At 39.8% G+C, this 27,359-nt stretch overlaps 1 long non-coding RNA gene across 2 annotated transcripts; it reads left to right on the forward strand.

The window, feature by feature from the left end:
• On the forward strand, nucleotides 1–27,359 carry LOC139827570 (uncharacterized). 2 transcript variants are annotated; one of them, XR_011738347.1, is made up of 5 exons: nucleotides 1–368; nucleotides 12,301–12,465; nucleotides 17,241–17,266; nucleotides 22,483–22,665; nucleotides 23,659–27,359. It is a non-coding gene; the product is annotated as an uncharacterized lncRNA (long non-coding RNA). The 2 variants fall into 2 exon arrangements; XR_011738346.1 differs by having other exon boundaries at nucleotides 22,483–27,359.

The following is a 27,359-nucleotide window of genomic DNA, read 5'->3' on the forward strand; positions in this document are numbered from 1 at the left end:
TATTGACAGATCTACTTCTGAGGCAGAATTTCCTGCTTCCTGCCTTGATGTATAAAATACTGACACACACAGATTCATCTGTTCACTTTGAATATGTGCTGACAGAAGCAGTCTGACTTTCAGAGCAGTACACACTCCAGGTGTACACACTCGGGATGTCCCTGCCCACACAGAGCAGGACTCTTGCATCCTGTTTGGCACCCCTGGGGACCTGAAAGAGGAAATCATAGGCTGTCACGGACTCAGGATGCCAAGGGTATGAAGGTGACACCCAACTTTGTGTGCTGGCAGGAGAGGGAGCATTGCCTCCTTCAGACCTTTTCTGTCTGGATGAAGAGAAGCTGGCTCAGAGGCTGAACATTAAAAGGGTTAGTTTGAAGTGGTTTATGTCACTTACTTCACGTTTTGGGTCATTTGTTACTAATTCTCTGTATCATCTTGTTCCTCTTTCTTGAGTAGTTCTTACCATATGAAAAGCCTTTTTTTAAAAAAACCTGAACCTGGCTTGACTATGGCAGCATAATATATCTAAAGAAATTACTTTTTTTCCCCCAGAAATTTGGCATCAGTAGCATTGGTCAGGTTTACCAGACTGTCTCACCTCAGGCTGCTATAGCTCCCAGCAGTTACTCCATTCTGGAATGATGGACCTGTTGGTGAACACCAACGGTTAATGCTGAAGTGAACAGGCAAGGAGGGAGATCCTTCAGGAACTTTTTTTCTGTCTGTAGGCCTTTAGAAAAGCTTAATTTACAAGAAAAAAATACACTGGCATTTAAACTGTCTAGACATGGGTGCCGTGCCTACTTTGAATTAATTTTGATGGGAGTGGTGTGCTTTCTGAGTGCCCAAATACCATTTAAGAAAAAAAAAAAAAAGCTCTGATTATACTTTGGGGGTCTTCGAAATAAACAGCCTGTTCAGCTATTGTGCTGAAAAAGAGAGTATTAAAAAATTAGACTTTGATAAAGTAATATACAGTAAATGTACATGCACACAGCAGGGGATTTCATACTGGAGGAGTATAGTTCTAGTCATGAGCATGGTGGGAGTGGAAACTTCTGTGAGAAGATAACATTAAAGAAGCAGCAAAAGTTTGGAGTATGGGTATGTTTGTTGGCACTTAAAGTACATCTAAGCTATGCATCTGAAAGCCATTCAAAACGTCTAACTTGGATAAAGGTGCCAGGAAAAGCTACTTTATTTGTAGACATCCTAGGTAGCTGTTGGCACATTCTAAAGAAGCAGAGGAAGCAAAACAAAAAGCCTAGATGCAATGCATCTTTTGAACTGACAATTATGTACTCCTCTGCTTCTGCTACGTTACAAGCTTAAGGTGACTTCAAATAGCTAAAAACCTGTAATTAGAGCCTTCTTCTGAAATGTGCATTTGCTTCCCTGACATTATGCAGCAGAGTTCCTGTTTTCCTGTTGTTTCCTGTGGTATAAACATTTATTTTAAATTTCTTTTGTCATCTGGATAGATGATGTCTGGAGGAGACGTGCTTTCATGTGACACTCTTCCTTCCCGCTGCTGTTTTTGTGGCCTCAAAGGCAAATGCAGGATATTCCTCTTCCAGTTCCTTCAATGCCTCTCCATATACCAGTATCTCTGAGCAATCAATCTGCAGTGATGTCAGTGTTTCCAAAGAACTGATGCAACTACCTGAAAGAAATGTAGAATAGACTGGCTCTGAATTTCCTATACATCCTTCAAGCTTGTATAAATTACAGAGGATTTGGAAAACCGTGTAAGTAAGTTATTGTAAGCAGTGTAATCTAAGTATCATTCAGGAGATAGTAAAATGAGATGAGGATGAGCATCGGATTGACTTAATTTACCTAGTCCCCTTGGGGTCAAGAAAAAGCTTCGCAAAACCATCAGAAGAGTTTTCATTGGTTGGCTGTACGATCTCTTAAAGTCCCTTCCTTTCTTCATTTCTGTGACACCAAACTACACGACTCTAGTGGCCTAGCAGGTGGTATTCTGTATCAACACTAAGAATGGGAAAGGTAAGAGAACTTCAATTAGCTGCTGGTGTGAACTGATAATCATATTTAAGGTTGTAAGTTGCCTTTACCACATCACTTCTTCACGCAAAACCCAGCACTGGTCTGTACTGAGCTACCCCGTGGGTAAGCTGTGCTTGCAAAGTATTAATGTGAAATGTCTCATAGGTTCATAAATTCGGAAGTGCAGAGACACTATTTTAAAATTAGCATGCAGGTGTATTCCTACAAGAAATGCTTGGCCTGATTCACCACATGACCTAACGACTCATGACCACATGGTTGAACACTGCCGGATTATCTAGCTTAACCTTTTAGTAGTTGCAGTAAATCACTTAAGAAAACCTTCAAAAAACATAGAAGACTGACATGAGGAATGCTGCCTCTTGGGATGACTGGAAAAGTCCACTTTATTCAGGATTAACATGGGAAGTGCTTTCTGAGGGCTATTGCTGTTGAAAGCACTGAATTTTCTGTTCCTCAGGACAGACAAAGAAAGTGGGAAGGGAGCTGCCTTATGCTGAAGAAATGGCAAGAATGATACTTAAAGATCATATGGGTTTATCTTCTAGCAGGAATTTCATGGCATTAGGTGACCTTGCCCTTCATTCAGTAATGCTCTTTTTATGTAACATTGTAGGTGATTCTAGAATTGGTTTACTTCAGCCTCCTGTGAAAGAGAGAAGGTAGTGGCAGAAAGGGAATGTGAATGGTCAGATCAGTGTGACAAACAGAAAACAGACAGGATGGGCTTTGGTAGATGCACTTGTGATGAATTGAAACGCACATAATAGGAGGCCCCAGTGATTTGTTGTAAAATAATTAATCCCTGAGGGTATTTAAAAGAGAATGCTGGTTCCTCCTTTGTACAAACGTGTATTTCAACAGAAAGAGATGCAGTCTGCAAAATCGATAGTGGATTTTGTTTGCCATGCATTTATGGTGCAACCATTTACTCCACTATTCCATGAAGACTGTGACTAGGAGGAAATATTTTTATCTGATCTCAGCCAAGGTTTCAGTATATAACTCCAAACTGTCCTTATTTGCATAGCTTTTGTTGTCGACAAACCAGTCTGGGTGGTGCCTGAGAAATTTTTTGTTTATTTTAGGAAACCTGGCTTCTCTCCTCAGACAGGCTCTGCCATATTCCTCTTCTCCTTCTGACCAGATTGTTATCAAGCGTGTCATCCTGCCTTCCTAATTGTGAAGGGAGCTTTGGTGCAGAGGAGAAGAGGCAGCAGAGGCTGAAGTGGTTCGGATGGTTGAGGTGTCAGTGGGCTGTTTGACCAGATGATACCACAGCATCTCCAAACGAGGCTCCTTCAGCTGGACAAGGTCTGGGTACTGATGGGTAAAGTAAGACATTAATCTACCACGTGGGTGTAAGCTGTTCCTTACTACCTGCCTGGGTACATGTTCTTACTATATGATAAATTTTATCTCTGTTTTAGTGATGATTCACTCTCCCTAAAGGATGATGTACCTTGTGTTTACCACAGATAAGTGGCATGTAAATAAGCAGTTCATGCAAAGTAGCTGGCACTAACACACTACTACTTATAACCTGAGAAATCTGATGAAATAATTAACTCAGCATGTTTTCATTGGTAGAGAGGTGTCTCTTCCCTTTTTTATGAGACTTCTTTACCAGAAGCAGAAGGGTATGGTTTTGAAGTGTGCAAGAAGAAGATGGATGACGAGGGTTATAATAGATGTCAGTAAAATTCAAAGTAGGAAGCAAAAAAGCCAACATGAAACAGTTTTTCTCTGTTTCTTCCATTACCAAAGCAGGCGAGTGTGTCATGAAGCCATCAGGTGCCAGGTTCAAAACAAACAGGAGATAACGTCTTCACAGGCTGCTACATGTTTAAGCTGTGCAATCCTTGACCGCAGTATGTCACGAGGTCCAGAAGTTCTCAGAGCTTCAGAAGTGGGCTGTGAATGTTCATGGATGAAAAATGCTTTGACAGTTAACATGTACAAAGATATCCACCGTGGTTCAAATTGTCCATCATACACAAATCCCTGGAAACTGGTATGAAATATTGCAGAATGTTAGTCTGAGCTTTCCAGGCTCTTTCACTCTCCGCTGGTATCCATTGTTGGCTACTGTCAGATATAGGACATTATACTAAATGCCATTTTACATCCACTCTGGCTTTTTTCATGTTCTTTTTTCATGTGGCACATTTGTACCAGCACTACTGCACCTGTGCTTGGAGAGGTTTGGAATATCTTGTACTGTTTTAACTACTGTTAAAGTGACCTAGTTATTCTGTGTGGAGGAGGCTGCAAGAGGCATTTCAGTACCAGCGTATGGAGTGGGAATAGAGCAATGGGCTGAACCAACAGTCTTTCCTAAGCTCTGAAAAGAGACATGTAGTGGGAAATATTTTTAAATACTATCTTTAAAAACAAAATACAAGTCTTTCTTTAAAGTCTATATGACAAAGAATACCTTTTAGGTGGAATTGCCATTTTGAGAGTTCAATGACTTGTTTTGAATAAAGGAAAACATTGTTTAGGTTCTGAATATGTGGGGGAAACTGGAGACATTTGAATTTGTTTATAAGGAAATTTTTATTAGTCTGTAGATACCAGCTACATTAATTTAACTGGGACTTCACTTCCTGTTGTCACAGTTGTACAAATAGGAAAACGATGCTGCTGTTTCTAAAGACTGACTGGAAATATTATCATTTGGGCAGGAGATCCTAATGGTTTGCACACTGCAGCCATCAAGGTTGCCAACATAGCCCTCATGCTAATAAGATGAGGTTCTCAAACCTTAATATCTTTCTGTGTCTCTCTGGTTCAGTACATGGGTAGATTTAGCATGCAAGTATCTGCATTAGCCTTGGAACCACACGCTTAGAGCCGTAGAGTGAGTTGATGGTGAAGGAAGGTGAAAGAAAGCAGCAGTTTCTGGGCAGGAGGCAACCCACAATTAGAAAGGTGCTTGTGTGCCGTTCATTATCATGGTTCAAAGGAACTATGATGGGAAATGTGCAGGTTTGGTAAACAAGCCAAATGCACTAGGAACATACCTGACTATTGGTCACCAATTTTGAGTCCCAGGGGAAGCTGACTTCTGAAACATTGTCATTCAGCACAACTCTGAGTGGCTGTGTTGATTTTGCTTGGTAAACATTCCCTTACTTAGGCAAAGCTATTACCAGTGAGGAAAGAAAAGGTCAGATGTACTCATGCTATGAAGTGAAAGCCTGCAGGCAAAATAACTGACGTTCACTTAAAACCCTATAATTCTGCAAGTGAAGAAAAGAAAATGCACTGAACTGGCAGATGAAATGTACTATTTTCCTTGTCTTCATGTAAAGGTCAAGCAGAAAAAAATCAGGAGGTCAGAAATAAATCAAGAATAATAAAAACAGTCCTTAAGACACTGCAGTGTTAACAGAGTTCTTTTCTTCCTGTAGTCTGATCTCATTGCAGAGCTGAAAGAAAAAAAAAAAACACTGAGAACATGCCAAAGCATTAAAAGCAATATAATTGCATTTTGAAGGGCAAGGAAGCAGATTTTGTTGGTAAAGAGCTGTGTCTTTCACCTTTCATCTCTTTGGTGGTCACCCAAGGATCTCCTTTGCAATTACAAATGGTACCATTTTAAGACCATTTACATTTCTTGGGAGAGTTATTTGAACAGTATCTATGCATTGCTGAGGTGACTCTAATTGGGTTGCTGTTTATGTGATGCAGTTGAACTGTTGGCCTTCTGATAGCAAACTATCCAAATGAAATAGTCTTCTTTGGGTAAGGGCTATTAAAATGTAAAGTGGCTTATTGATGTACTTCAGGTTTATTGACCTGACCTTCTGAAGTTACCTTTTGTAATGCAGAAACATCCTTCTGTGCCTTGCATTCATTTCATAGACCTTTTTACCTGGTCTGTAAGAGGGAAGAGATCAGAGCATCCTTTGCTCCCTGTTTAGTGAGAGAAGGTTCTTCCTGTAATTGTGCATTTCCAAAGAGATTGAGTTCTTCAGCTGAACCATACCATAGCGCATCAGTTTTACCTTGGAGAGCAAGCTTTTGGCCATCCCTTCTAGGAGGAAGCCCAGGTCTGACATATGGCATTTGATTCACAGTTTTATGTAAGGAGTTAAGAGCAGCTGTGTTTTTTCCACATATTAGACACGCATAATTAGAATAGCTTCTCATGCCACTTTGCTAGTTTATTAACACAGAGGGATTTGTGCATTGACATTGGATGCTCTCATCAGACATAAATTATTTGTAATGGTTTTCTGTTTGGAGCCAACCTCCAGGAAGGAGGAATTGAAGGCTGAGACCTGGAAGGTGACATCCGTGTGAAGAGAGTCTGTCCCTTCATAGCTGTGACTGATAGAGATTAACAGAAGCTAAATGAATTGACCTTTTTCTCCTCAGCATCCATGGACTACTTTCCATTCTTTATATTTTGACCACCATTTTTTTTCAGCACCACCCTGCAAATGCTGTCTGCGTGTCTGAAACATGCTACACAATTTAGTCTGCTTTGGACATCCATCTACCTGCATCTGACTCTCTACATGTTTCACATCTGTTAGCACTGTAATGCAGACATTTGTCCTTGAGGTCTTCTCTCTGATACAGCTGTTTACTCATTGTGATTTAAGCCTTTATGTTCCTCAAATCCTTGATTTTTGTTTTATTTTATTTTTTTTTAAATTTTTGTGGTCACAGATGGCAGTGGTTTACCACACGTCAGGGGCTGGGCATTTCTCTCAACCTGGCCAACCAGTTTGTTTCTTCCTCTGTCCTTCCTGCCCCACCCCAAAACAACTTTTCTTCATAATTCAGGATGCCTTCTGACTTCCTGATCATGTTGATTCCTCTCCCTGTGGGGCAATGAAAGCTTGTCATACTCAGCCGCTGTGAGTAGGCAGGACATAGTTTTGAGTCCTACTCTGAAGAGCTCAATTACAGGAACTATTTTTTTTCCCTCCTCCACCCCCCAAGCTTTAACTCAAGCCAGGAGAGAAATGAATCTGATGGCTTTTAAAATTAATTTGATTAATTTGAATTTTAAATCATATTCTTACCAGAACAGAGTTTCAAATTCTGTTTTTATCAAATACATGGAAGTTTTCCAGTGGAACCAGGTCTGAGGTGAGTCAGAAACCAAAATGTGGTACGAGCTAGAAACAGACGTTGTTTTAACTATTTTCTTCCCAGTTTCCTCTTAGGGAGTAAGTTCTGTTATCCTATAGGTGAAGCTCCTTATGTGGTTGTTTTGCTAGACAAAGTCTGGATAAACAGTAGCATGGCACTTCCTCTGCCCCTTAAATTAATGTTTTATCAAATCATTACCTGTGAATAAGGTAAAAAAAAGTGTGCTTTTACAACTCTAGTTTTCTGCCAAACCATCTGGGCATGAGGTAAATCTTCACAGTGATCTGTCCAGAGAGCCAGAGCAGTCCCCATGCTAAAAGATTCCATTGGGAGATTATGAACTACATGATTAGAAAGATTTTTTTATGTAGAATCATGCCTAATTTTCCCTAAAAAAACTAAACTATGGGTAAAACCAGGCTTGTTAGGATTATGCAGCTCTTACGCAGTCATCTTTCTGCTTCATCCATGAACGTATTTACAGTCTGGAATACATAGAACTTATAGAATGTGGTATTGGGGCTCCAGGGAAAGGTACTACTGTTCAAAGAAGAAAGGCAAAGGGGGATGAGGAAAACCAGAACATAAGCTGGTATAATTGCCACAAAAATGTTATTTTGCAAAAATTGCTAGGGTGAGCCTGTGGCATATATTTTTTTATTATTCATTTTACATGCTGATTATCTTTGCCTTTGGGTATATTTATAGTTCGCCTCCTATGGGGAGAGCTCAGGCATAGACTGAGAAACACACTTTTGAATGCCTTTCATACTCCCTTTACACAAGCCTGACCAGCACTGCCCGCCTGTTTTGGGGCCAGACAGCTCCCTGCAGCAGGAGCAATAGAGGGGCAGGGTAGGAGCAGCCTCTCAGAAAGGAAGGAATTATAATTTCTGTATTACATTGCATTTGAGAGTCTGGCCATTGCCAAAACAGGATTAATTAATTTTCAACAGCCCTGAAGAATTACACATGCCTGGGGCCTGAGTGGTTTAACATGGAAACTTCTCAGGTTGGTGGGAAGGCCAGCGCTTCAACACCCAGACCCAAACAAGAGGCTCTGGCTGCCAGCGCCACCATTTCCAGGCGTTTCGGCTGCTCGACAGCAGGGGTACAGGGCACACCCTCCAGATAACGCCAGGCCTTGTCAGAGTTCCCCAGCAAAGCACACCCTGAGGAGGCCTGCCATCCACCGCACAGTCAGAGAGGGGTCTTCCCTGACCTGACAGACAGCTGGAGGTTGGACCCTGTGCAGCCAGGCTGTGGGCTGCCTGTGACCTCGCTGGCTCCCCTCCCAGAGCAGGGGTTTGCAGTGTGCGCTTGGGGAGTCCGGAGGCTGTTTGGCATTGGAGGCAGGCTAATGCAAAACACAGTCAAAGCACTTTCATGTGAGCTCCTAAGGAGAGGCCACGGCAGCTGTAAAGAATACACGCAGCCTTAGTTTTGTTTATGAGGAGAGAGAAAGGGCTGCTGTGGGAAATGGCCGCGTCACTGTTCCTATGGTGTTCTGTACCTTGTTTATAAGACAGTGGCAAGTGGCAAGCACAAACACACTCATGATGGTGCATGTCGGGAACTGCAGAGCCTCCTTTTGATCTTGTTCAAAACCTAAAAGGGAGAGAGTTGTTTAAATTTGTAGTACTGTCACTGCTATTCAACTGTCTGAACCTTTTTCCCGCCCCTTATGTTACTTCTCTCAGCGCTGGTGAGTTTCTAGAGCACATTAGAAACACCACAGGCGACATCAGTGTTTGAAATCCATGCTTGTATCTTTGGGTGGATGTTTTACCACAGAAGATCTGGGTGGTGTGATCATAGGTGTATTTGTAACAACCTCTGTTGTCTGTGATCTCTCCTTTAATGGCATGTTCATAAGTACTATTCCAGACTCAAAAAGTATTTCTGTTCTTGTTTTGTAAGAGCTTAGTATATTGTGTGATCCCAGGAGTATAAGAACTGCTGGCTTCTCTATCCATATTTGTGGAATCAATTTATATTTTCAGATTAGTTTTATTCCCTGTAGGTATGTCCTGGACTCCTCTGTAGTAATTATTTTTGATGATTCCACTAACGCCTACCGCTGAAGGCAGAGATGATCTATTTCAGACTCCTCCGCTGAATGAATTTAGCCAACAATCCGCTCATGACTCTGGCAGATGTTTTTGCTTTCTTTCTTTCCTTCAGGCCAGTAAAAGCTTTATAAATCTTCCCTCTATCATTCCAGAAATGTGAGAACTTTCCCCCTTGACACCTAAAACGTCTCACTGACCTTGTCTGCATAAGGCAGAACACGTGTTTGCAGATACTGCAGACACCTCAGTGCAGATGAACAAAACCCCAACATTTACTCTTATAAAAAGTTGATTCAAATTAGACTAGTGTCCCCTTAAACCTTGACAACTAAGCTCCACATAACTGTTTGGTTTTTTCTTAAGAATACTTACTCCTGGTCCTGGTACCCACAATTCAAAAGCTGTCAACTAGACTACTGTACTGTAACAAGTCCAAAATTTTCTGGTGGTTGCCCCTGCTGTTTATAGAAGAACATGGTGCCTCCTGTCCTTAGTATGCACACTAGTGGTCATGAAGTCAGTGGACTATTTCCATTGATCTCAGGAGATGTTAGCTGAAGTTCTATAGAAAATGCATGAGATTGTGCTCCAATACAAGCCTGGGGAATGCTTATTACAGTCCTTCCTCTGATTCCCTTTCAAGGTGCTAACCCATTCCTTGCTCTGCTATCCCACTGAGAAAGACCAGAGAGTTCAAAGAAGCTACTTCAGACTCCCTTTTCAACTGTTCTTTAAGGCTTGTCTTTGGTTGGAACTCTAAATCATTCAAATATATTGGTTATTTCCAGGGAAAGAGTGAGGTGAACTGATTATTGGAGTCCAGCTCCCTCTAGAGCAGTGGATACATTATTATTTGGTAATAAGAGGCCAAAGATTAATTTGTAATGGAGACTAAATTTTACTTTCACTTCATAATTTATTAGAAAATGTCATAGTATTGTAACCAGAGGCTGTTAGACATCATCACAAAGGTGAATAATGATGACATGATGAGACATGGCTGAGGAGGAATTTTTGAAATTTCTCTGATGCAAATAAATATAATGCAGATTAGTATTCTAGGAAAAAAAATGTAAACTCATGAAACTGCAAGTGAAGATTGACATAAGCTTATTTTTCTTTTTTTTTTCTTTTTTTTTTTTTTTTTAATTGTGAAGTTGTTGGAGTTTTTCCAAAGCAGTAGCATAATGGCTTTTTGTATCATATTAGCTCTGTGCTAGTCATAGCTTTTTGACAGCCACTAAAAAAATGAAATTCCTGTCAGGCAATTCTCTCTTTCTGTTGTCTTCCTAAAGCAGTGAGATGGTGATCTCCCCCTTGTCACTCCTATCTCAGCAGTATTATTTTTCCTCTGTTCCTCAATGAGCCTGCAAGTTGTCTATGTAGAATTTGCAATATTTGACTCTGAGAATTTGTGTTGTACTTTTTGGATATCTTGGCATCTCACACCTACCTGCATATTTTATGTTTTCTGTACATGCTCTGCAACTATAAATCCCAAATGCTCGCATCAGTTAAAGATAAGTGTTAGTGGATCTATGAGGTAGATTTACTCAGGTTCTTTGCTGTGCTAAGTGAGGAGCAAACATCAGTGTAAAGCTCACAGAAATGAGGAAGATGAAGAACACTTTGTCCAAAAAAGAGCCTCACCCCCCTACAAAAAAAAAAAAAAAAGGAAGAATAACTTGGTTAGGACAACTGTAAAATTTGCTCTTCCTTGCACCCACACTTGTAAAGGGTAATCAAAATGAAAAATTGTCTCTCTTTTCTCCTTTTACCTACCCTCTTGGAAGGAAAAGGTTTATGTCTGTGGCTTTGCTACAGAACTTACACATAATTTGCCTAAACCAAAGCAAGCTCTAACTGGACATGTCTGGGATTTGACTGTTGGATGGACTGAGTACCTGGAACTCAAATTTCAGTTTGCAGCAAGGATGGGAAAGGCCTGCCCCTGGACAGCAGGTAGTCTAAGTCAGGAGCTGCTTTGGAAACCAGCATCGTTGTCTCAGCGATGATGGTAGCAGTAGTAATTCAGGAGACAGCTGGAATGAGAGGGCCATTAGCTTTATAAATTGCTGAGCTATGGAAATAATCATTACTAACATGCAAAAAGTATTGCAGTTGTGTGTGCTTATTACCTTTCAGCATCTATTTCATTAATAAAATTTGCTGTGAACATTGTGTTTAAACTATCAGTCCTCTATTAAGCCTAAGAGCAGACAGCCAAAGCTGTGATGGTCTCCCATGTCTTGTAAGGCAAGTTCTGCAGGACAGTATGCCCACTGGGGGACACCTGGGCAGCTAATAGCCTCCAAATTATCTGCTCTAGGCCATCTATCCACATGCCATGATTGCCTTAACTCACCTCCTCAGCAATTGCCTGACCAATTCCATCTGTAGCAGGTTTTCCCAGCAGTGACTTGTGGAATCTGAGCAATTCGATCCCATGTTGGATGAATGGAAGTTTTATCTCTGACACCTGTGAGGCAGAGTTGACATTTTGATGCTGTCTGAGGAGCAGCAAGCTAGCACTATTGTCCATATTTGGCATTTTGGAACAATCACTTTCAGAGGGCATGGGTCCACTGAACACAGAGAGCACGTACGTAACATGAAGAGGTTCTGCTTCTTTGCAGCTACTTAGCTAAGGAGAACAACTCTTTTAATGATTTCATAATTAGAAACAATGTGTTTACCAACAGTCCAAAGCTTTAATAGCTTCTCAGGTTTTAGGCCAAGTATTTGTGAATCTCCTAACCCTCTACAAGTTCATTGTGTCTGTCTGGCGTAAGTAGCTAGTAATATTCCTGCATTGATACTGTTACTGTAACACTGTTTTATTTGCCTGCGTTTTACACAGCACTGTTCTGCTCCCTAAGGCTTAGACTTTGGCTTGTGTTGCATTCTCATCAGTGAGGGATGGCTTGTGCGTCTGTGTTTTAAATCAGGAACACACAGTCTCGTGCATATGAAATTCATTCAGAAAATTGACTGAACTGTTTTTCAAAAGTGGGATGGTATATTTTTATACCAGTGGAGTGCCAAAGGATTTAAGTTCATTTGTCCTTGTTTATGGTTGCAGGAAAAGACATCAATACAGAGCACATGTGAAATTCTGTCTGTGTAATGAAGAAAATACTTTGACTACATTGCTTTCAGTGTAAATTACTGAACTTGCAAATACTGAGTTGCATGGGAGAAAAGCCAAGGTGATGAAGTCCAAGCAAGATGAGGAAGCACAGAGATGGTAAACACATTATCTTCTTTTAAAGGAAGCATGTGGTGTGAAGATATAAGGTCTTGTCTTTTATTTTGGTAAGAATAAGCTTAGTTTTTTCTGAGACAGGTGGCAAATTCACCAGGGAAAACATCCACAAGAAAGCAGAGGCAGGCCAGAGAATTTAACAAAAGCCTCATTATCTGTTGTTCTGTACAGCAGAAGACTAAATACTGGTCCTCCTAAAAACAGCAGCAAAACTATTTTTTTCAGTGGCTCAGGAGTTTATCCCAGGTGTTTTGCTATCATAGTGATGGTCTTACCCACATGCGTAGAGAACAGCTTGGTTTAAATTAAGAACTGCTGTTGTCAGGCTGTAGTTCTGGAGTTGAAGGAGAGTTATAGTTAAATGAATTACATGTAATTATTATTTAAAAATATTTCTCAGTACAACTTCTAAATGTAGACTAACACTTGTCAGGATACTAGAAGCATTGCTGCAATACTTAAAGATAACAGTAAACATAGTAGAAGTATATAATAAAAATAAGTTTTACTTTCAGAAACTTATGTCATCTAAGCACATAGAGCTCAACGAGCACACCATTAGAAAACAAAATAAATGTGTAAATTCACATACCTATACCAACTGACAGTAGGGCAAATGCTGAATAAGCACACTGTTAGAACAGCCCATTTGTTATAAAACTATGCCAGGTATCAACCACGGTAAATTTTCCTGCAGTTTCTGCCTGCAAAAGGGAAATTCTTGTTTCAACTTCATCTATACTGTGGGAATAACTGAAGTTCTTATTTCTTTGTGTGTTGATTCAACAAGTACTAGTGAACTTTTTCCTCACTACTTTTCAGAACAAGGACATCCTCAACTAATTCATGCTCTTCATTTGGAACACTGGTGGCTGGCACAGAGAGTAAATCAAGGAAGCTGGGAAAATTTGGGGACTACTGATATCTTTTATAGGTTTCTAGCAATGCCTTTCAGGTTTTTATGATATTTGAGACTTTTAGATATTTATTAATGTCCTTCTTCATTGATAACTTGCAGATACAAATTCCTCATAATACATCTTGGCTACAATTATGTTCATCTTCACTGAAAGGTAATCAGAGAAGACAGGACATGACAGAGCTCGCATTCCTTCCTGACTCACACCTGTGCAGCACACTAAGACTGTCACCCTAAAATCACCAAATCACCTTGTGCTTCTGGTGGTGGTCTTTTTCACCAGTTGTTTACAACATTAGTTTTAGTGTGGTCCTGTTCCTGCTGCATTTTATCCCAGTACATTGAAAACAGTCTGGGACACTTCAAATGCATAAAGAAATTCAGTGGGGGTCTGGGGAGAAGGAAGAGAGAAAGAAAATAATTCAAATAGAAAGTATTGGTGGGTTTGCAGTCAGTTAAAAAAAAATAATAATCTAGTTTTAGTGTAAATATGATCTTTGTGAATTTGAAAAAAGAGATGATAAACCAGATAAATACAGTGAAAACCTGAAATCAAAATGAAACTTTTAATTCAGCTTTGAGATGACCATTTAGAATAATACATTTTAAGATACTGTATTAATTCCAATTTTATTTTCACATCTAGCTGTCATTAATGATGCATGATAGTGCATCCTACATTATTAGCATCAACTTGTAGAGCCTATGGAAAGCGGTACTTGCACTGAGGTCACTGTCCATTCAGTTCGGTGCATGCAAACTACAGACACTTGTTTGCAACTCATTCATTTTTATTATGGTCAGAGATGTAAACTGGGAAATTATTTTTTTGGAGGTGCAGCTTTTGCAAGTCATATTACTCTTATTGACAGATCTGATTCCATATGAGTTTGATTTATAGTGGCTTTGCACATGCCACTTCTGGCTTTCCCTTGCAGTTACCAGGAACTGACTTCAAATTCTTATTTGCTTTTTGAGACAAAGATAAATTTATTTGTTTCAATTTTAGAATAAAATGAAGGGTTTTATATCTCTGAATGTGTCTACTGCATCAGCTGTGAAGTCATTTAAATGGCATAGGGAGCATAGTGGAGTGCCAGACAAAAATAAAAGAGTATTTTGAAAGATCAATAGCGTTTTTTAAGCTCAAAAGCATCTATTTAATTCAAACCACACAATGTGTGATTGTGATATCATTAAAACAAATATCCCAAATGAGCCATCCCTCACCCTCCATATCAAAGGGCTGACATCATTTCTGTGTATTGTATTGACAGTTTTTGGTATTCAGTGCAGAGGTCAGACAAGTAAGCTGGGAAAGCAAGCTGTGTTCCAAAACACCACACCAAGTCCCAGCATGAGCTTTTTATCTTCTTTGAATATAAGATCATAGAAAGTGAAATGTTCATCTGTTTTGTCCACCTGTTTTTACTGTAGCTAGGGGACCTATTGCTTTTCTATTGTTGTTTCATTTATTTAAAGGCAAAATGAGAGAAGAAGAGACTATGGGAAAATTCCTAATAAGGCACATCGGGCGAAAGGAGTCTGTGGGTTGCCCCACACTGTGGTATCTTCCAAGGAGACTGCTGGTCGGTTGCCTGACTAATTTTATACTGTGCTTCCCACTTTAGGGTATAGCTCCTACAGCGTGAGTCTCATACTGTAGATGTTGTAGAAAACGGCATTTGCATTCAAGTCAGTGACAGCTGAGTGCATACACTGCAAAAAATAAACACAAGCAGTGCTTTCATTGTATCTTCCTTCCTCTATTAAGTACGCTGAACTCTTGCTATTGTTTTTTGCTCACAGAGATACCAGGAATATCACTGGAAATTCTGTCTTCCAGCTCTTTGAAGGGAGGACAAGGAATCAGTTTTTTATTTTTATGTTTTACATAGTGGAAGAGTCCCAAGTCACTACTCTGAAACTTGTTTCACTATGAAAACAGCCCTGCTGAGAACATAGCATGGCTTTGTTTTGCCATTCCACAGAAAAATCAAGAAACTGATGAGCGAATGGAAAAACATGTTGACAAAAAAAGCTTTTTTTCTTATAATGTCTTGCACAGGTTTATGCTTAAAAACATTTGCACAAGGTCAGTGTTTTCTGTTCAGGTATGTCCCAAAATAACCCATTCAATGAACAATACATAACAGTTGAGCTGAATGCTGGTCTGCTTTTTTCATACCAGCAGCAGAATGCATCTACAGTGCCCATAGTATTATTTGCAAAGAAACGTGTGCAAATTCAGGCTCATACTGCTTGCCAGATACCAAACATTCTCTTTATGGTGAGATAAATTAGTTTCTATTTTAATGCAAATTTTCCCGCTTATTTGCTGTGGAGATCTTCTGTTGTATTTGGAAGCACTGCATCTTGAGTGCTGGAGAGGCTTTGCATTATTTCCAGAAATCCTGCTGAGATACGTGGGTGTGTGTAAAGCAATCAGACATAAATGAATGCCATTTCTTTTTGTCTTCTCTGTATTTATTCACTGATTGAAGAAACAATGGGGGAAAAAACGATTTGGGCATCTCTAGTTGCAGTAGTATATTTCTCAGACCACTGTTGGTCATACAGCTTTACGTGTAAATGTGTTTGCTGTTGTGTCTAGCAGACAGAAAAACTCCAGCAGAGCCATCTCAGATTGCACCATGTGGTACAGATCGTGAGGGAAAGATGAAGGAGAGTTTCTGTGTTCAACAGAAATTGAGTTCTTCACTGTTGTAATATTTTATTTTTTGAAGTAGTAGAAGAGAGCAGAGAAAACGAGGGGAGGAATAGAAAGTCTGGCTTGATAAAGTCTGTCAGGAGGACTGTCTGCTTATCTAGCAGCTGCTCATCTGTTAGAATATGTCCTGGGATGCGAGTTCGTGTTTCTCCTCCTACTGAAGGGGTTTGAGTCACACCTCCTCAGAGATGCCATCTCCTCATAGTGTTTCAGAGATGTGAGAACTTCCCAGGCTGTAGCCAATTCCTGAGTCCTGCCCACTGGAATTGCCCCATTGCCATGTGAGATAGAGGGACCTCAGCCTTTGCCTGCTCTTCTGGGAAGCGGGACTGTCAGGCTCCAGTTGTGCTTCCTATTTTTGGATAGAGTGTAGACTAAAAATTCAGATAAGTGTGCCACATACGTCTGTGGTCTGAGCCTTTTCTTGAGAATTAGAAATACATCTTCAAGTTGTCTCAAGCAGATGAGGGAAGTAGACTGAGGTTTTTGGTATCTGGGAGGAGGAGGGTTTGCATCCTTAGGTCAGTGGGGGAAAGAAGCTAATGCACAGTAGCCTGCTCCTGGGATATTCCCTGGCTACTCTGCAGCCAGGTCAGTGTTGAACAGGAAACTTGAAATGGGAACCTAGAAGAGTATATTCCTGCATGTCTTTACCACATGAAAACATTTATTTGATATCATACCTCTACCAAACCTCTGATCTAATGAAGCTTGCCATTTCGTAATTATCTTTTAGACTTTTAGCTTATGTTCATCTTTGACTGAAATGCTTCTGCAGTCCCCAAAACATTTGGGAGTGGGAGATACAATTACGTAAGCCTGACTTTCTGAGAAAACCAGGAACCTTAGCTTCTTCCTTTCCTAATCTTGTTGCTGTAGCTCTCTTGTTATTTTTAATAAGCCTCTAGTATTTTCTGAGGCGGGGGGTGGGAAGTATTCATTTGGCTCTACTGTTCATAGAATTTAAAAAAATATATTCTTTCTTATTTTTAGAAGATAATTATAAATTGCTCATGTAGTATTTGAATTCCTGAGTAATATCACAAGGTGATTACTTCAGAGCACCATGATTCCTTAGCTTTATTTGTGTGTTATTTTTTTTCACAGGTTACCAACAAATGCGTGACACTCAGGTATGTCGTTCTTGAAATGTATACGCTTGCTGTATTTTGCTAGAAAGATACTCTTTTTTTTCTTGTCTATTTTTAGTCAAGAAACATATTTTGTTTCCTTAAATTCTACTACAGCTACTATTCTAAAACAGTTTGTATTGCTGAAAACTCCCCAGGTGATTAGCAGACTATACTAGAAACTCCTCATCAATACTGTCCCTCTGTTTAAAGTCTTTGGATTTAGGTAGATGTGCTTTATGTAGACTGGTTCAACGGAATGTGGTTTTGTGTTGGCATCTTAAATTCTGAAAAAAATTGAATGCTGAAAGACATATAAGAACATTTAATAACATCTAAATGACATTACGTTTATAATACACAATATCATTAAAATGCTACCTGATAGTTTATTAAGAAGTCCCTTTGGTAGGTGTATTTTTAAGCCCTTCCCAACTTCGTGTTGTTGTTTTTCTAAAAATATTCATTTGTTTTGAATATAAAAGTAGATAGAGAAACCATCTATCAGCTGGTTACTTTATGTAAAGCCAGACTTTCAAAAAATCTTGGGTTTTGGTAAAAGGTGTGGTCCACTCCTAATCACTCTTCTTTTTAGTGACATAACTAGTATGAATTTACATTCTTCCTGCAGTTTGAACTCATTATTTCCCCCAGGCCATGTTGTTTGGTGTAGGTAGGTAGGTAGGTGGGTTGGTTTTTTTTAGATTGAACCAACTGAGCCTTGTCTACTATAGTAGACATTGCAGACTCTCTGCTATCCCATAGAACATGGCCCAGTACATGTTGGAGATCTTACTGTTCATTTCCTCATTGCATATTCTCTTTTCTGAATTATTTTCTATTTTTCACTGCAATCTATTTTTCATTGGCTTTTCTCTCAATAGTAAACACAAAGCATACCATAAAAAGGTCAAACTGAACTTTTGATCCCATCTTTTTTTGTGAGGTCAAAATTAGGCAAAATTAATTTGGCCATCCTTAACTGAAAAATCTTTTTTTAATACCTACATTAATAGCACTGGAACCAAAAATGGGTTGGAGAGAGTTTTATTCTGTAAAATGTGTTATCGAGTGAAAGAAGCACAGTGAAATGTAGAAATAAACACAGAAGCAAGAGGAGTTTCTTGTTTTTTTTTTTTTTTTTTTTTTCCAAAACTGTACAACTGGCAGAGCTCAGAAACACCATAAAGACTTCGTTGTGTTTTTAAAGCAAGCTTTAGAGCCAGATAGTTACAAGGCAAATTCATTCTCAATATACAGCCTCTGGAACCATGACCAAAACGTTCAGTTAATCAGATAAGACCAAAATGTCAAGACCCTCATAAAGAAATCATTCACTCATCAGAGTTATTATACCAAGAGACTTTTTTCTTTTTTTTAATCCAATAAATATGGGGCAGGGAAGAATTTACTTATTTATAGTTACCTTCTTATTTCACAGTGATAGTGCTTTCTATCCCTCCTATACGGCTGCAGAACTCCTTAGCTAGGAAGTATATAGAAATTACATGACCCGGTTCATCATACTTCCTACTAAAAAGAAGAAATCCAAAAGGGCTGGATCCAAAACAAGATCCAAAACTAGTTCTGGTGCTCTATACTCTCTATTATAATATGTTACCATTATTTATTTTGAATAAAATGTTGAAATCCATTTAAGCTTAGATGTCATCACTGGAAACTCATAAAAACACCAGCTGAAGAAGTCCCACGATGGCTGACCATCCCATTAGCCTGTCTCAGACAATGGCCAGTACTAACAACTTAGGGAAAGAGCTTAAGAAACAGCAATGATCTGTTCGTCTTTCCTTTCTTCTAGCAATCAGTGCTGCAGGCATTTCCTCCCCTTGATATCACACTAGAGCCATTGTACAGTTATCCTCGACAGACCTTTCTGCCATTGACTTGACTAATCCCACTTGAACCTGTTAAAACTTTTCACATCCCAACTTAATTTAGCAACGAGTTATGCGGCTCAGTTTCTTGTTGTGTGGAAAACTATTGCCTGTGTTTTTATCTGTTTTTAAACCTGCCATTGGATAAACTGATTTGTTTATGTGGTGAGAAATAAAGGACAATTGTTCCTTATTCATCTTCTCTGTCCTAGTTATGATTTCATAAACCTCCTCTCCCCACACACACAAGTCATCTGGAGCTGAAGAAATTCAGCCTGCTTAGCCCTTGCATGGGCAGATGCTGAGCCACACTTGCAGTCATCCTTGTCCCCCTTTGACATGCTCCTACTTCTACTGTATCCTTTTGGAAGGAGTGTCATCAGAATTATACCAACACCCTTGTCAGTTGTGAAAAATATGCAAGCACTGAAGGCCTCCAGGACATAAAATCATAGGTTTCAAGGCTTGCCTATGGATCTAATGAGCAATTGGTTTGCGAGTTCAATGTTTTTATCTGGAATAGAAGGTTTTGGATTTTTTTGGTTTTTTTTTTTTTCCTTCTGTTTGCTAAATGAGTTGAAGCTCCTTTACATCTGGACTAAGCAAGCTAGAACGTGCTCCAGAACAGGAATGTCCAGTCATAGAGGCAATCTAAAGCAGCTGTCCATTTAAAATTGTCTTCCTATCCTGTTATGTGTCAATTTTCATCCATCGACAAACCCTCAATCTAAGCCCTTTCTGCATTTCTTTCACAGGAGCACTGTGTGGATTAATTAGTGCACACTGTGGGTTGAAATTCATCAGTGGCAAAATTTAATTACCTTCAACACCAGTTGCTCCTTATTCATCTATTGTGCACACTATAATTTTCCATTTCTCTGGGATATACTTCTTCTCATATGGGCTGCACATGTTTCATAAATTAAAATGTGTTGGAGGTTCTCCTTATTCTGGGAAATTTGTGTGGTCTGCAAACCACAAACACAAATAGGAGTTCAAAAGGCTTTAGTAGAACACAGTCTGCTCTAGCAGAGTAAGTACCTGGGTCAATAAACATCTAAGTAAGGTACCGAAGTTGAGGCTAACTACTGTGTGTGTTGTTTGGGCAGAGTTAAGCAATTAATTGCCTTCTAGAGTAGCCTCACTCTGTTGAAGCATGAATGTTTTCCACAGTTTTAACTCAGTAGCAGACAACAATTGTCCCTTCAGTCCTGGACAAATCTGTAACAAAACATAAACAAGCAAAATGGCAAATCCTACTGGTCTTCCTAGCTATTGACACTTATGGGATAACACTATGTAATTGGAACCAAAATCATCATTGAAGTGAATCTTTTTCTTAAGCCCCATGTCTAGTGTGCATTTTCATTCCAGTTGACTGGAATGGTTTCTTCTGCAGCCTGAATGGATTTGACTTTTGACTGCTGAGAGTTACAGACACTGCAAAATAAGTTGGTGGAGCTCTTACTAGGCCTAAGGTGTTGGGAAACAGGGAGATATCCAGTGGACAATGAGCCAGGAGGGCCCCAAGGGACCTGGATTTGAGTTTTGATATTGCTGTCAACCTGTAGTATAGACATCGTAGTTTTTAATTTCTCAGGATTTTATTTGGTTTGCTGAGTTGTAATGTATCTGCAGAAGCCAATTTTTGTTACATATTTGTAGTCTAGCACAATGGAGTTCTTCTCTCTTGGATATCAACTAGTCAGATTCCCTGCAGCAAACAAAACAACACAGGGATTTCCTAAACTTGCCTGCAGGACATCTTTACCCTCTTTGTCATTTCATGGAATTAGTAAAATTAAACTGCTAGCTGAAGTCAGTGGCAAAAGTCCTTTTTAGCAGCTGTAAGTGACTCCAGGAGCACTTACTCTTTGCCTCTTGTCATGCCGTTACTGAACAGTGTTCCTTGGGCGGTTGTGCAACCTAACGGCTCACGGCTGCCAAGATGGAAGAGCCTTGACCATGCACAGGCCACTCTGTTCCTTCCTATTAATTCATTTCCAAGCTGAGGGGAGGCTGACCCACTAGCCCAGCGGGAAATTACTCAGCAGAAGCACTGGGCAGTTTTCTATTAGGTTAGGGCAGCATTCAGAAGAGTCCAAATGTCAAATCTGTAGCATGGGAGCAGGGCAGGAGAGAAGAGAGGCCAGGGCAGGGTGAGACTTCCTCTTTGTTAGCCACCGTAGAACAGTAGGTTTGCTCGGTTGCCCATGGAACCACAGCTTAATAAACTATTAAATTGTCTCAAATTATGTCTTGTGGAACTGGAGCCTAGAAGAAACTTTTAGAAAAAGCTCTGGGCTGGCCCAATTTCTGTCTGAACTCTCACAATCTATTCACTTCTTTTACTAGAAGTTTTACTTCAAATATTCTGTCCCAAATATAGCCCTACCAATAGCAACACAGAATAGTAAACACATTTCATAAATGGAGCGATCAATGTCTTTTGGAGGGAGGGAGCAATCTATTTTGGTATTCTAGGATGCTGATCTTCCTTTTATCAAGAGACTTTGTTCTGCATAGCTGTGTACCATGTGACAAAGTCGAACTAATGGTCAGTTTTAAGATTACTACTGGGGGTTTCAACCTTGCAGCTACAAGAGGAAAGGTCTTAGATTTTTTTCATCATGATCTCTGTTGAAAATTTTTGAGTGTGCCTACGAATAATTACTGTTCCATTACACAATGAGGTCTTCCAACAAATACAAAAATCTGCCTGCAGTACTGACACCATGCAGATCTGTTTGCTTGTTTGTTTTCCTTGGTAAACCAGGACTTTCCTTACAATGGGATGAATATTTTGGCTTTTGGAATATAGCAAGGAGAACAGGAAATCGTATGTGCTGACAAAAGGATTCTGAAGTTTTGATAGAAGGAAACAATTTCAGAACCTCCACTAGGAAAACACCACCCATCTTGTTATATGGTGTTTTAACAACTATCTATCTAATAAGAATTACTTAAATGTTATGAAGATTATGCATGTTTTCTTTTAGAATAGTTTTGTAATTCTTATATTCAGTCCCTGTTTATACACAAGATTGCATGGGTTTCACTAAATCAAAACCACTTCTGTAAATGTTTCTGAAAAAAAACTGCTGTATTTAACTTTCCTATTGAGTTCTGTGTTTTTTTCAACATACACAAGTCTTCTTCCACTATGTAACAGAAACATTGCTATTAACTGTAGCTTCAAAGGGATGATAATGATTTCCACAGTATATATCATGTGGATCCCTCCCTGTAGCATCTTCTAATAAGGAGAGGGTCTTTCTCAAACAAGCTTAACATATGTTTCTTATTAATTTGTTTTTCTTGAAGTGATTTAAAGATGAAGGACAAAGCACTGCCAAGCACAGTGAAACAGAAGATTCCCTCTCGTGGGTGAGGGATGGTCAGGAAGGCTGCTGTCTCAGGGCTGGGATTTCCCATCCGTGCTGCACACACTTGGCTGGGCCACTGACCATTGTTTCAAGCGATGTGCTGTGCTGGCTCCGACGCAAGGTGATTTTTTTTCTATGTCCCATTTACAGTACAAGCACTCCTCAGAGCATCTGGGATACTGACGCATTGTGGTGTCCATGAATACAGAGGAAATTCCTGTCATATGCCAGGAACAAGGAAGTTGAAGGCCCCTTAGTGACTGAAAATGGGACTGACCCCTCGGTGAAGGCACGCAGATTGCGAATCTGAGAGTCAAACTTATCACTTTCCTTACCTCCCATTGTGGAAGAAAATTGGTACTGTCTTGGTCTTCTGTATGGTCTTTCCTTTAGGGCAATGTACATCTCATGTGGTTTTGTCATTCTACTGTAAAAGTTTGGAGCGATCTTTTTAACTTGATTAGCGAAGAAGGTGTCTGATTATGGAGCTGTTGTTCCTTAAAGTTTTTCTTATTTTTGAGTGTCTGATTTATCAAGGAAGCTGTACTAATCAAGGCATCCCTTCTAACATTAGACTGATTAAAAAAAAAAAAAAGGAAGAACGTCAAGTAGTTTGGGGTTGCGGCTTCTAGGGGAAAGAGTTATAAGAATGTTAACTTCATTTAGCCAACCAGTTGCTATCAGAGCATTGGGTTTGTCTCTTTACTTTCGGTATATTCTTTGCTGTACTCCAAGGAGAGAAACCTGTGTGACAGAAATGAAGATGACAGTAGAATAACGGACAAATATTCTGAAATCTTTGACTTCAGGATGTCATTGCTTCTTTAATCTCACCTCTAGCCGTCTGCTCTCTCTGTCCTCACATGCCAGATAAACTCTCAGGGGTCACATCTGTCATCTGGTTTTGGGGTGTGGATCTCCCAAGATAAGGAAGTCAAATACATAAAATATAATAAATTGATCAATATAATCGTTGCCTGGTGAAGTTCAATTTAGTCATAAAAATTATTAAAACTAGAAATGCTCTCCTTATCTGAAGAATGATACTTCCATGGAACATAGAAATCTCCTTACATAAAGTGGGGCTGACTCTTGATTTGTTTCCTACTTCCAGATTTCCTTTTTACCAATGGCAGGAGGATAGTGTTTGTGGCAAGAGGAAGAGGAAACACAGAAGATCAGTTAGCAGCAGTAAGTTTCCTCATGTTTAGAAATAGCCTCTGTGTGCAAAAACAATTGTCAGCAGCTTTCACTGATATCAGCGATGGGTTTTGTTTTCTCAGACCTGACCACCCCCTGCTCACCAGTCTTTTCAGATGCATCTGTCATGAGCCTGAGTCTCTCTCTCAGCATCCCCACACTGAGCTGTCATTAATCATTCTGTGCTTTGAAAACTGCTTATAGCTCTCTATGGTGGGCAGAGGTTGGGCAGCAGGGACCAACTCTGTTTGAGTTCAGTCCATCATAATTACAGTAAAGATTTTTACTGACATGTAAGAGGAAAGATAAGAAATGTAAATTCTCCCAAACCGTTGTGGCACACAGCTGTCAGCCATTCCAGAGAGATAAGTTAGAGAGAGTCAAGTCTGATATCCACTCTCCACGAGTGCTGTGTATGCTATTACCTGGCTTCTGAAGTCAGATGCAACTTTTTCCTGAAGTTCATGCCTTATAACACCAAGATAAGATAATATGTGAGCTCACCAGTGGGGAACAGGGTAGTTCTGGGGTTAAAACTCATGTCTAGGAGACAAGAGACTAGTGCTCAAATTCCAGCCTGGCTATTACAAACTCATTACATTATGAAAGTCAAAGTTACAATTTTCTATCATTAAATCTCTTCTATGGGTGGTGAAAGCTGAACAGCAGTGAAGACTCAAACCATTGTGTCACATGGTGAGCATGCTACGCAGGGATAAAGTCAGACAATGGAATAATAAACGCATTCAAATCCCATCTATGTTACAGTGTCCGCCAGCGGGACTGCAACTACCACATGGGATCCTGGATTGCAAGTCCTTTCATAGCTTAAGGGACATGCATCCTAAGGAATGGTACCATTTTTTCCACTTATTTTATTACATCAGCCCAAAATGCAATAGTGAGTGTCCTGATCAGATATCATCTTTTGCATACACTACGTTTTATGGGATAGTACTGAAAAGTCTAGCATTTTGGCTTGCTACATCATTCTTCATTTGGGTGCATAAATGTAATTGTGTCTGCTTGTATTTTTGATACTTTTGTGGGTGGAAGAACGGTTCTGCTTTACACAGTTCTGTCATGCACAAGGAACCATCCATGACTATGCTGTCGTCATTACGTGTAAAATGGCAGAAAACAGCAGCTTCTTTCACACTCAAATGTAAAATAAAGGTGAAAGGAAAGGTTTAGTTGTAGTGATCTTTGCTGCTTCAGCTGCCTGGACTAATGGGGGTAAGGTGCTTGAGAGCATCTGCTTTTGCTTTTTTAGTGAGTGGCATCTTCCTGTCTCCCTTTGTTCCTGGGGATGGAGTGGAAGGTTTGCTTTGTCTGCGGGGTTCTGTTTGCCTTTACCTGTAACTAAAAGACTGATGTACTACATGCTGGGTCCTGATGAGAGCTGTCTTCCATCAGTGCAGCAGACCCCGGGGAGATGAGGAGTTCCCAAGTGTCAGGTGAGAGAGAGAAAGATGGGAGTGGTTATGTCCAACCCAACCTGGCCTGGTTTAAAGTTTTGGACATGCTGTTACTTTGATTAATGAACTGTTCCACCCCAAAATATTTCTTGGATGTCTACATTACCATTTTCAATTGTGCTAACTCAAACAAACCAGCAATCAATTAACTAGAATTACAGTACGACCAAACCTGTAGGCTAAACAAAGTCATCGTGAAGAAACTGGCTTTCAGCCCAGTATCTGCTGCTGATGGGATAGGAACCAGCCTATTGATTCTGCAGCTCTTGAATTCTTGTACAAACGTAGAAACAATGCTATTTGCCTTTTCAATAGGAAAAAAAAAAAAAAAAGAAGTCTGATTTTATTCACTATCACCACTTAGAAAAGACAAAGTACATTACTGAACTGACTTTTAGGAGGTTGTACAGAAATAAGTACTTTCAGCACATTAAGAAAAATCTCAGGGTAGAGTTATACAAACTTTCAGCAATCATAAAAGAATGACAGAAGTTTTAAACTAAATTAGTATGTTCACCTGCCAAAAATGTTGTGCAAACTTTTGTGATATTTTCAGCTTTTTAAGCTTCCAGCACTTGATGTAGAAAACTATTTAAGAAGACAAACCAGCTCTGTCAAATTTCTATGCTGGGACTGGCAGTTTATTGCCAATATTGTGATATTTAGTGCTTTACAACAGAATCCTAAAATGTGTGAAGATCTCAGCTTTAATTTAAAAGTTTCGAGTATTCATGGTTTGGGGAAAAAATTTGGAAACTTTGAACAAACACATGTAAATGGCTTAAAAAATAAGACAAGCAACAGCAACTGAAAACATCATTTTCTAAACACTCTTCATTTTAATTAATCCTCTGTTTCAGAGGAGCAGTTTCATTGTTTTTCAATACGTGAGGACTGCTAATACAAAAAGTGTGCAGTTATTGTACAAGCAACAACCAGTCCAGCTGCATTCCCTGTGCCGAAACTGAGAGGGACAACAAGCCATAAATAGTGGTGTCACCGCCCCTCTTTGCCTCAGTTAAGGAGTATTATTATTCTAAACACAAAACAAGCTATTGCTTAGACTCCAACTGAAAGTTTCAAAGCCTCATAAATCTGCCAGGTCAAAACCAATTTTCACTGGAATCTTGGAAAGAACTTCTCTTCTTGAGAGAAATATCCAGGGCTAATTTTAATTTCCTTTTACTACTTGTTTTAGCAGCATTGTCCAAAACCAAAGTGTTCTTCAAATGGAAGAATATGAATTTCCTCTGAGTAACCTCATTCTATATATGCCTGTAATCTAGCACTAGCCCACTATAGCAAACACAAGCAGCACATCTACAATGAGTATGTATCCCCCTTTAGCCTGGAGGTGCTGAGAACTCTCTTCAGGCAGAGATTGACTTGATGAGTGACCGCATGTTAATGACTGATGGGCTTCAGGCAGAACAGTGCTGCCTAAGCTGTCATCTGTAAAGATCCCACTCAAGGCGGGTACAAAACCTGCATGGAGCTGAGGCCTGGAAGGGGTCAGGTTGGGTGGCGAACAGGCAGGATGTGGCACATGAGCATCTCCAGCACTGCAGGGCGCCCCAGGGCCCAGCCATGGAGTGACATGAAACAACAGCAGAGTTCAGTGCAAAATCTGCTTGGAGCAGGGAGGGGCTCGTGCGATAAAAGGTTTGGAAACTGCTGGCGCTGGGGAGAGTTCCTGGCTCCAAAATATGAAGAAGAAGGTTTTTATTACTTGTTTTAATAAAAACGAAAGTACTTCCATGAGGGCTCAGCACACAGCTGAGGCAATATTGAGGGAAGTCTACTCAAAAGGAAGGACATGTGTACATGATCTCTCTCTGATTGCTCTTTTGAAATTTGGGGTTTTTCTGTGCTACTTTTTCTGCTTTGGAGTATCTTCCTGGGTGGAAAGACCAGCCTTGCAAAAAGGCATATGTGGCAGGTCAGAAATGATGGTTTTTTCCTCCCTTTTCTTAGCCTATTTCTAATCTGTCAGTACCTTTCTACTATAGTACTTAAGTGTCTTTCTTCATGCATTAAGTGCATTCTACATGGAAAACCTGCTTGCAGCACAGTGTTTTCTGGACTCAATATTTTATCTTTGTAATATGCAGTACTATCTATTTGCTAATATTCAAAA

Source organism: Patagioenas fasciata, chromosome 3 (assembly GCF_037038585.1).
Source record: "Patagioenas fasciata isolate bPatFas1 chromosome 3, bPatFas1.hap1, whole genome shotgun sequence".
Classification (NCBI taxonomy): domain Eukaryota; kingdom Metazoa; phylum Chordata; class Aves; order Columbiformes; family Columbidae; genus Patagioenas; species Patagioenas fasciata.